Source organism: Onthophagus taurus, chromosome 5 (assembly GCF_036711975.1).
Source record: "Onthophagus taurus isolate NC chromosome 5, IU_Otau_3.0, whole genome shotgun sequence".
Lineage (NCBI taxonomy): Eukaryota > Metazoa > Arthropoda > Insecta > Coleoptera > Scarabaeidae > Onthophagus > Onthophagus taurus.
Genome location: NC_091970.1, coordinates 9,007,354 through 9,019,660, shown reverse-complemented (window position 1 = coordinate 9,019,660; position 12,307 = coordinate 9,007,354). Strand labels below are relative to the sequence as shown.

At 33.7% G+C, this 12,307-nt stretch overlaps 1 protein-coding gene across 2 annotated transcripts in view; it reads left to right on the top strand.

Moving 5' to 3' along the window:
• The window catches only part of LOC111418638 (dynein heavy chain 3, axonemal), a 62,777-nt gene that overhangs the window by 38,577 nt on the left and 11,893 nt on the right, over positions 1-12,307 (top strand). The gene's annotated exons all lie outside the window — the stretch shown is intronic.

Genomic DNA, 12,307 nt, shown 5'->3' with positions numbered 1-12,307 from the left:
GAAATAATGTTGAATTTGAGGTCGGTAGAATCTAAAAGTACTGCTACATTCTTTACAAACAACACAACACAAAACTGATAAAATAAGTTTAGAGTAGTAAGACACTTCGCCGAGGTCGCTTGCGGGCGAGGTCTAAAACTGACGATTGAGTGTTAATATATCAAATCCAGCGCCTCGCCCCCAAGCGACCTTGACGATTTGAAGCGAAATCGTTCCTTTTAATAATAATAATAATAAATATCTTTATTCCCTAACATAACGTATTACAGTTATGTATTTTGAGGACCTCAAGGGGCGGTTCAACCCTTAAATCATGTTAGAATATAAGCAAATTATATGTCTACTCTACCAATCCTAACAATCCGCAAACAAACTAAAGCCGAACGATAAGAAAGAAAAGTCACTATCACCTCGCATTGTTGTTAAAAATATATCTGTATAGGACATCCTTAAACCTTTCAATATTTTCATTCTTAACATCTTGAGGGAGAGAGTTGTACATGAAATATATATTATATGTAAACGATCTCCTAAATAAAGCTGTATTATGGGCAGGCAATATGATGAGATTTTTTCTACGAATGTTAATATTATGAATGTCGCTTCTAAATGTCTACTACTCTGTGAAACAATGTTAAGGACTGCAAAACGAACCGATCATGCGTTCTAAACCATTTCAATTCCTTCAATTTATGGGAAATATGGTCAAATATTCGTATATTTATTTATTTATTTATTTATACAAATGGAACAGAACGGGACAAACCCTATAATACTGCTTTACAACATTGACATAAAGAAATCAAACAGAAATATCAGCGCAATATAAGCCAGAAAAAATACATACAGAGACGCAAACCAAATGAAAATTATACAAAATATTTAAAAAAAAAATATATATATATACAGGGTGGTCCGTTACTAATGGGACACAGAGCAACAGTGAATTCCTTACATTAAATTATTACGATTTAACCCAATTTATGTTAGTCCAATTGTTAATAACAACGAAGATACAGATGGTTAAAGTTAATACTTTATTTTCGTTTTTCTTTAATAATTTCGTTGTCTCTTACATTATGAACATGAAAATTGGTACATTATCATTTTTTAATACAATAAATAATAATTTGGTGTTAGTTTTGATTTATCTTTCAGATGGCGCTGTCTACCTTAAAAAACCACCCTTAAAGTAGTCATATCTTTTTCATCGTTAAAATTTTTACAACTCACATAACATAAAACAGTTTCTCATACATTTTTACATAAATTTGGTATACCTATCAATATTCTCTAAAGTTCTCCGTTCCCGAGATAATCACTGTTTAAGGGCACTTTGCAAAATTTAATATCTCAGTAACATCAGTTGGCGTTGACAAAGTTTTTATTTAGTCAAACACTAGACAATCAGTTTGACATTCATTTATTGTAATCAATGTATTTGTTACTTTGAAATAATGCCCCGGCATAATTTTTTTTTTCTAACACGGAAATGCGTGATATGGTGTGCATATACGCTCAAGAAAAGTTTAATGGAAGGGAAGCGTGCAGAAGATATTTATTAAAATACCCCAACAGAAGACAACCAAATCACAAGTTATTTAAAAATTTGTATGACCGCTTAGGTGAGACTGGTTCATTTCGTCCTAAACGAAATACATGATGAAGTTGATGAAGAAGATGAAGTTTTAGTACGAGTTAGTAACAACCCAAAAGTTAGCTCTAGACGTTTGTCAGCTGCAACCGGGTTAAGCAAGTCGTCAATTCTACGAATATTAAAAAAAGAAAGACTGTATCCATACCATTTTGTACCTGTACAGGGTGTCCCAATTTCGATGTCCACATAGGCCATCTCCGAAACTAAAAGAGATAGAAAAAAAGTAGCTTACATGTTATGATCTCGTCTTTCGAGAAAATGCTAATGCCGAAAACTCCGAACAGCTATCGGCTTTTGTTTTCGCCTTATCGGCAAAAACTGAAAATTTTGCAAAAACGACAATCGCGAATATCTGACTTATTATCAAAGATGGAGTATTATAAATAAAACATTATATGGGCAACTTTTTACGAAGAATTCAATGGCGTAGGTAGAATTTTTTTCCCATCTTTTATTTTCGAGATTTTAGACGTAACTTTATTTTTTTAAATGGAAACCATAGTTGGCTATGACTTCAAATAATTTGTTATTTTCCTCTGATAACAAATATATATAGTTTGTGGGGAGTATTTCTTATAGTTATTGAATAATTAACAAAAATTCATTTTGTTCCATCTAAATCTAATGTATGTATTTAAAAGTTAATGTTGCTATGGTGATAACCATACATACTATGATGGAATATAAAGTATCATTTTTTTTGTTCTTCCTAAAACTTGTATGTATTTAAAACTTAATGTTGTTATGGTGATAACCATACCATGAGGGAAAGCATTGTTTCCAATTATTGCCAAAGTTTGTAGCAAGGACAGTAGAATCTAACAGGACTGCTACATCCATTGTATTTTTGTAGTCGACTACGGGTTGGTTGCCCGCACTCTACGTCACACTACTTGCCACGCCTGGTAACTGTCTGTGTTTTTAGAGGTTACATGATAGACATTAGCTTTGTTTGGTATCTTGCACTAACGTACACCAGTGCACACTTTTTCTTAAAAATAGTGTTTGGTAGACTGGTGCAAACAAGTGTAGATAGTGCCGCCGCGTTTGGTAAGCGATTGAGTTTTAAAAGTGCAGACACTTTTCACACCGACTCGCCGGCAAGTGTAGGAAGTGTAGTGTAAGTCGACATAACCTTTAAGACGTATTTAGTTTTTTGAAAGTGTCAAAGTTAGATTTATTTAAACAAAAATAAAATATTGTAAGCTAGTAAAAACAATAAATAACAGTTTGATTTGTAGAAAACGTTCTATTCAATTAAAATTAAAAACCCAATAGGAAGTTCTCCGGTTAAATATAATGGCTAAAATTGCAAATTCTTTTATCTTTTTTACTTAAAAGTAAAAATACATTTTCTTCATCATCGCTGTCCAATTCTTCAAAAATCATATCATTGTCTTCACTTTCGGTGTCAGACTCTAATAGGGTCACTACAGGCAACATTTCCTTTTTTGATTTATTCATCTTGATTCTTTGATCAATAATAAATTATTCAACTTCCTACAGAAATAATAAAGATTACATAACCTATAACTGTCATAATAATCCGTTTTACCAAACACCTAAAATTGTTACACTTATGCACTTTGAAAATGTGTTGAAAACTGAGAGTTGTCAACTGCACTACACTTGCTACACTAGGAGTATTTATAGCAAGTGTACCAAACACAGCTATTAATACGTCTAAAAACATAAAACTTCAAAACTAATAGGAATACGTCTAGGATATAACCTTTAAAAACACACAGCAATCGCATAGACCATAACAACAGCTGGGCGTGGAAAATAATGTGACGTAGTTTGCGGGTAGGTTGTCACAACAATTGATGTAGCAGTCCTGTTAAATTCTACTGTCCTTGAGTTTGTAGTAGTATTGAAAAATTCACTAACAACTCTGGCATTATGTGCTGGTGCTCCGTCATATTGAAAACATATTATTTGAAACATATTTAGTGGCAAATTGTCGACCAAAGGCTCAATGTGCTGCCTTAATATATTGAGGTATTTCCCTGAGTTTAAGTTTTTATGGTAGATACTATATGCCTAAATTCTATTATCTAAAAGGGCACACCATACATTGAACCCCAATCTTCTTTGAACACTCAGAGACTTCATCGGTCCAGATAACATTTTAAACAAACAACAGATTATTTAATTTTTCTAAATATCATCTACAAAATTCTAATCTTCGATTGACATCTCCGGCACGTAAATAATGAGTTAGCCCCGCTTTGTATGGTTTGTATTTATTTTTCTTTCATATTCGGGAGCAGCGGCTTTTGGGTCAGACGTCTTGTTGCAATTTCTCTTGCAGGTCATTTTGGTATGTTTTTGCATGTGGCTTGGGAAAGGACCAAATATCTATTAAATTTTCTGCTAACCGGCTGAAGGTTCTTACGTGCGGTTGTCTTCTTTTCGGATATTTTGTGAAATAAAATTCCGCGGCCAACGTCGCATTCTTATCTGATAACATATAGCATTCTATCATGTTACATTTTTCATAATTTTCGAAATTCATTGTAAAGTTTTATTCAGTTTTGTTATACTTTGACACTTAACATGCTGGTGCATCGTACCAGCACATAATGCCAGAGTTGTTATCGAATTTTTAAATACAAACTTTGGCAATTATTTGATACATTATGTTCCATCATAGTATGTATGGTTATCACCATAGCAACATTAACTTTTAAATACCTACATTAGTTGTAGATAGAACAAAATGAATTTTTGTTAATTATTCAATAACTATAAGAAATATACCCCACAAACTATATATATTTGTTATCAGAAAAAAATAACAAATTATTTTAAGTCATAGCCAACTATGGTTTCTATTTAAAAAAATAAAGTTACGTCTAAAATCTCGAAAATAAAAGATGGGAAAAAAATTCTACCTACGCCACTGAATTCTTCGTAAAAAGTTGCCCATATAATGTTTTATTTATAATACTCCATCTTTGATAATAAGTGAGATATTCGCGATTGTCGTTTTTGCAAAATTTTCAGTTTTTGCCGATAGGGCGAAAACAAAAGACGATAGCTGTGCAGAGTTTTCGGCATTAGCATTTTCTCAAAAAACGAGATCATGACATGTAAGCTACTTTTTTTTTATCTCTTTTAGTTTCGGAGATAGCCTATGCGGACATCGAAATTGGGACACCCTGTACACGCCTTACTGCCTACTGATTTAAGAGTTCGGTTAGAATTTGCTAATTTTATCAAAAATCGGCAAAATTCTGACCCATCGTTTATTGCCAACATTTTATTTACTGACGAGGCGACATTCACTCGTAGTGGGGTTTTTAATTTTAAAAATTATCATGTTTGGGAAACTGAAAACCCACACATGACACGGCAACGGCATTTTCAACATGAATTTAAAATAAATGTTTGGTGTGGGTCCGCGGGAATTACCAAATAATTTGAACGGCCACAATTATTTACAGTTTTTGCAAAACCAAGTAGACGATATGTTGGCTGAGTTACCATTAAATATTTGGACTGTCATGTGGTTTATGCAAGATGGAGCACCACCCCATTTTTCCAGGCAAGTGCGAGATTATCTCGATATGAATTTTCCACGAAGATGGATTGGCCGAGGTAGTCATTACACTTGGCCACCACGAAGTCCCGATTGTAATCCTATGGATTTTTGCGTATGGGGATTTGTAAAATCTCTTGTTTACAAAGACAATCCTGAAACTCGTGAGGAACTGTGGCAAAAAATTGTAAAGGCAGTGGATATCATTAGGAATGAACAAATATTATTTAACATAAGAAGATCATTTTCTAAACGGATTGGAAAATGCATTGAAGCTAACGGTGGTCACTTTGAACACTTACTCTAATGCAGTTCATTTTAATTGTTATTATTGTTTCCTCTTTTTGTTCGATGTTATTATTATTAAAATGTTTAAGGCCCACTTTTACCACCTCTTGATAAATTTAACCGATAGATAATTACCATGGTTACAGCGGTTTTAAGCGCTCTCATTGGCTAAGAGCGTCAATTTATCTATCGGTTAAATTTATCAAGAGGTGGTAAAAGTGGGCCTAAATAAATTAAAATATTATTATTTAAATTTTGCAATGTGCGCTTAAACAGTGATTATCTCGGGAACGGAGAACTTTAGAGAATATTGATAGGTATACCAAATTTATGTAAAAATGTCTGAGAAACTGTTTTATGTTATGTGAGTTGTAAAAATTTTAACGATGAAAAAGATATGACTGCTTTAAGGGTGGTTTTTTAAGGTAGACAGCGCCATCTGAAAAAGAAATCAAAACTAATACCAATTTATTATTTATCGTCTAAAAAAATACTAATGTACCAATTTTCATGTTCATAATGTAAGAGACAACGAAATTATTAAAGAAAAACGAAAATAAAGTATTAACTTTAACCATCTGTATCTTCGTTATTATTAACAATTGGACTAAGATAAATTGGGTTAAATCGTAATAATTATATGTAAGGAATTCACTGTTGCTCTGTGTCCCATTAGTAACGGACCACCCTGTATATCGGGTGTCCCTCAAAAGTGGCTCACCCCCATATTTTTCTTTATTATTGGTGATATAAGAAAACCATTTGGAATGCATAGTTAGGTCACTAAAACGGATTATTACGACATGAAACCATTCTTTTTGTACTTCCGGTTATACCGGATGTGAGTACTAATTTCGCTATTTTTTTAAATCTACAATTTTTTTTTCTTCAGTTGTTTTGGTAGTATAATTTCACATAACTTTTACTTGAAAAAATTTTCACGATAGCTTATAATGTTTGAAAAAAAAATTATTTTCGTTATTTTATAACGTGTTAGTACCTTCGGAAAATGTATTACAACTTTTGACCACATAGTAGCTAGGTTAATAGTATAACTACGTTATGTCCCTCTTGATTTGCTATTTCTCGAGCAGTGATCACTGCTATGCTTTAGTTAGTGGTTCTTTTTTAATAAAGGTGTAAATTAACAGTTGTATTAAATTAGTTAAAAAAGAAAAACGCGATCAAACAATTAAGTTTAATTCAATTATTTTTGATTCTTTATTTTTTTCTTTATTTTTTGTTCTTTTACACTAACTGTTCTGTAGCTGATAGTAACTTACAATGTCCATTGTACATTATAATTTGGATTGTTTACTTTATTTTGGTTAAAACCTCTCAGATCATCTGACCTCACACCTTTAGATTCTTTTTATGGGGCAAAATCAAAAATGAGCTGTATAATACACCAGTAAGGTCTCGTGAGATATTAGAAAATAAATCGAGTTAGAAATTGTATTACCTAAATATCTCCGCAGGAATAACGTCGAGTCGTTAGATCGACAATACGCAAGATACAATTATGTCAAAATCGAGGCGGGAGTATTTTGAAAATTTAGAAAATTAGTTTTTTTGAACTTACAATTGAATTAAATTTAATTGTTGGATAGCGTTTTTCTTTTAAAACTAATTTAATACAACTGTTAATTTACACCATTATTAAAAAAGAAGCACTAACTAAAGCACAGCAGTGATCACTGCTCGAGGAATAGCAAATCAAGAGGGACATAACGTAGTTTGTACTATTAACCTAGCTACTATGCATCAAAAGTTACAATACATTTTCCGAAGGTACTAAAACGTTAAAAAATAACGAAAATAATTTTTTTTTTCAAAAATTATAAGCGATCGTGAAAATGTTTTCAAGTAAAAGTTATGTGAAATGATACTATCTACCCAACTGAAGAAAAAAAATTATAGGTTTAAAAAAATAGCCAAATTAGTACTCACATCCGGTGTAACCGGAAGTACAAAAAGAATGATTTCATGTCGTAATAATCCGTTTTAGCGACCTAACTATGCATTCCAAATGGTTCTCTTATATCACCAATAATAAAGCAAAATATGGGGGTGAGCCACTTTTGAGGGACACCCGGTATATGTATACAGGGTGACATAGAAAAAAGTACATTGCATAGTGCCACACAATAGAAGACACTAAAATAAGAAAAAAAGGCCCCGGTTAAAAGATACGGGGTGTTGAATTTTATTTTTTTTGGGTTTTTTTTTTTAATATCTTTAGCCAGAGACGCAAAAAATGGATAAAATGTGGTATATAGCGGTTTTTTATCATGCTAAATTCAAATATGATTTTAGTTTTGTGATTACTGATGGAGAACGCTACATACATACAGGGTTCCATCTCTATTGAATCGGTCCTAACTTTTTCTTTTTTGCTATACACTGTATGTCATTTTCGACTGAAAAAATTTGTTAATGAATAACTTTTTGAATAACGCTAATTATTCAAAAAGCGCCAAAGTAACCTTTGCAAAAGCATTATTCAATTGTTATTTATAACAATTGAATAATGTATTATAATGACACTAAGTGTCATTATAATACAAGTCTTGACAGTCTTGTTTGACAAGTCTTGTCAAACTAATGTAATAATTGTTTGAGGTATTTTGTGTTCGTGATTAAGTTTTTCATTGGTTTTCTCACTGATTATTCAAAATTGCTTTCGGAAATGGTTCGCTACACTTTTGAAGAATACAGGGACATGATTATGTGTTACGGCGAAGCTAGATTAAATTCTTACGAAGCTCAACGTAGCTATCGAGAAAGATATCCTTTAAGACAAGTTCCTAATGTTCGAACATTTATTGATGTGCATAGGCGTTTGGGAGAAGATGGCTGTTTTAGAAAACCAAAATTGAATAGTGGGGTTTCCAAAACTCGTCGCACTGTGCGAAACGAAGAAACTGTTTTACGAATGGTAGAAAATAATCCGAGAACAAGCACCAGAAAAACAAGTTCAGCGGTGCGAAACCTTAACCGTGAAGCAGTTAGACAAATTTTCAATGAACAACTTCTTCGCCCATATCATTTCCAAAAAATTCATTCACTACTGGAACATGACTTTTTTCCTCGTGTACAATTTTGCGAATGGTTGCAAAACCAAACACAAAACATTATTTCATCAATTTTGTTTACTGACGAAGCTGGTTTTAGTCGTGATGGTATTCTAAACCTACATAACATGCACCATTGGAGTGATGAAAATCCTCATCAAACTGTTATTCGAAGTCACCAATATGGGTTTTCTATTAATGTGTGGGCAGGTATAATTGACAATTACTTAATTGGCCCATTTCGAATGCCCAATCGATTGACAGGTGAACTGTATCGAAATTTCTTGGAGAATGATTTAAACACATTATTAGAGGATGTCCCATTGGCCATTATTGGAAGAATGTATTACATGCATGATGGGGCGCCAGCTCACTTTTCTCGACTGGCAAGGGAATATTTAGACAGGAGATTTGGAAATACGTGGATTGGTCGAGGGGGGCCTTTACCCTGGCCAGCTCGTAGTCCCGACCTTAATCCCCTCGATTTTTCATTTTGGGGATTTATGAAAAATGAAGTTTATGCTGTAGAAATACATAATGAAGAACAATTATGGATAAGAATTATGGAATCGGCAGATAGATTTCGTAATAACCCAGGAATATTTCAAAGATGCCGTCAATCATTAAGAAGAAGAATGGAAAAATGTATTGAAGTACAAGGGCAACAATTTGAACATCTTCTAAAACCTTAATGTTTTGTTTTAATTAATCATATTTTTCATCAATATACGTGTACCGAAAAATGTCAATTGGGAAACGATCAGCCGCTCTTGCCATTCTCATCATTGGGAAGTGGAGGAACGCATTCGTACGCGCAGCCGGAGTGAAGAACAAAAAATTATATCGCAAATTTCTCGGTGCAACGTGAATATTAATCAAACTAAACTAACGAGCCCGGCGCAATCACACTCATTGTTGACAATTTTGAAAAAAAATAGCAAATCATTGCAGGTGCGACGCTGATGGAGGGACAGAAACCGTAAAGAAGCACAAGTAGAGTCGTAGTCATCATACACTAGATGAGATTTATAACACAAGTACTTCAAAAATTTTCTCTGAACCCGCTCCAATCTATCGATATGTATGTGGTAATGAGGATTCCACACAACGCTACAGTAGTTTAGAATACTGTAAACATAAGCAAAATACAGTGTTTTAATTGCATTTATGTTAGAAAAATGCTCAGTAGACCTAATAACAAACCCCAACATGCGCCAAGCTTTATTAACTACTCCATCAACGTGCTCTCTGAACAACAATTTCTCATCAAACATGACTCCCAAGTCCCTAATACAGGATGCTCGTTGTATACCATCCCGATCAAAGTTGTAATCGAAATGAATGACATTTGATCTTCTACTAAAAGTAATAACATTGCATTTTGATCGGTTAAGCGTCATGAAATTAGCTTCGCAATACCGTTGCAACTCAACTATGTCCAACTGAAGCTTCGAGCAGTCGCGCGGAGACGTGATACGCAGAAAAAGTTTAAGGTCGTCAGCATACATTAAACATTGAGCATGTTTAATAACAGAGAAGATATCGTTAATATAAATAGTAAAAAGTAGCGGAGCAAGGTGACTGCCCTGCGGGACCCTAGATGGAACCTGAATAGGGTCGGATAGATAACCATTCACTGATACAATCTGAGTTCTGTCCCGGATATAAGATGCAATCCAACAAAGTAAATTGCCATTAATTTCAAATTTTGCCAGCTTGTTCAGCAGAAGTTCATGATTCACTCGATCGAAAGCCTCATCAACTTGGTATAGTTGTTCAAGTGAGTTAAGAATATAATCCAAGTATAGTCGCAAATTGCTCACGACCGAGCGACCAGCGTGAAACCCGTGTTGTCTGGGGTCAATCATACTCTTAACAGCAAAAAATAAACGTTTATATACAAGCCTCTCGAAAACCTTACTGAACTGTGGCAAAAGAGATATTGGTCTACAATTGGACGCATCATTACGGTTACCAGACTTGAATATTGGTATAACGTGAGCTTGCTTCTAGGCAGACGGGAAAACACAAGTACTTAAGGAGACGTTGTACAAAATAGTAAGGGGAAATGAAAGTGACTTGTAACAATTTTTTATCAAGAAACCAGGAATACCATTCCTGGTTTCCTCCCTCAGTGCCGCCTCCACCTCCGCGCGATCAAAACATAAGACTCCAGAACAACCCACAGCAATATCACAACGAGCCGGCCCAGCACCCTCCGAAGCAGTGAAAACTGAGCCGAAGCAATCTGAAAATAAAGAGCAAATGTCTTCACCGACCGTAGCAACAGAGTCACCCAGTGTCATCACCGCTGGAACACCACTTGCACCCCTCCTACGCCTAAGGAAAGACCAGAAGTGCTTAGGATTACTTGTAATATTTGATTCTGTACGTTGAATGTAGTTATTATAATCGGTATTAATAAGATGTTTAGCGCGACCCCTCAACAATGAGAAAGACAAATAATCGATCCGGTTCCCATACCGCTTTCACCTCCTGTAGTTATATGTAACATTTGATTTATTATTTAAATTAGGTTGATTAATTGCTGTGCATGAAAATTCGAGGGTTGTGTGCGCTATGTCATCATGAATCAATGGGTTATCACTCAAAGATATGTTTGAGCTCAGGGGAAAATTTGTTAAAATTAAATCAAGCGTGTTATCGAACGCTTTGCAATAATGATTGTATTGATTAACCCATTTAGTCCCAAGCTGCTTTATGTTTAAAAAAATTGATTTTTTATACTTTTCCTTAAGATAAGATGGAATGAAGAGTATAAAAATGTACACAGGTGTTTGAAACAAAAAATTGTTTGTGAGATATGAGATGGTGCAAAATTGCACCACTGGTAAGATAAGTGAACAAGAGCACACAAAAATTTTGATTATCATTTATTAACTAAGTAATAAATTAGTCGTAAATAAATAATAATACTAATACAACATTATACTAACAAATACCAACTTTAGTATAAAGATTAATATAAAAAATATTTAAACTAAAATTGGTCAAAAACGCACCAATGGGATTAACAGTATAACGATTTATTGGGATAGTCCGTAAAACACTCTACATGTGTATTGAACATTACACTTACTACACATATGTATAGTATGTTTATGGCATATTTTACATCTTCTACGAGCTTTAGAGTCGTGATTCTTTATTAAATGGTCATTGGAAGATTGAAATTCTCTGTTTGACCTCGTGTTTCGTTCAGTATTAGGTGTTGCGTTTTCATATTTCATTAGCCGAACTGCAATATGTGATTTAAAATCCAATTGTGCCATTTTAGTATTATTGACAGTATTGTATAATTTCCACGCGTTTATTATGACAGTATCCAATGAATTAATAAATAGTGGCCACCACCACTTCTTTCCTAATACTCTTGTTCTATAGTTGGCTATTCCGTTATCGTGTAAATCTACACCACCCATGAATTTATTATATTCTGATACCGCATAAGGTTGATTAACTAGTGTTTCCTTTTTTTTCTTTCTGTTGTACCTCTTAATTGATTGTATTGGCTCCACATTCAAATGGTTAGTAATTACAGTGACAACGGAGTTATCATTCCATCGTACTAAAGAAATTTTTGAACAGGTATCATAAGCTGTATCAAAAAAAACCCTTTCCTTCTTTGAAGTACATTTTATGTTTTCTAACGGACAATTTTTCGTTCTGTTATCGCGTACAGTACCGGTAGCAAAAAACCTTTATTTTTCAATTCAACAAACA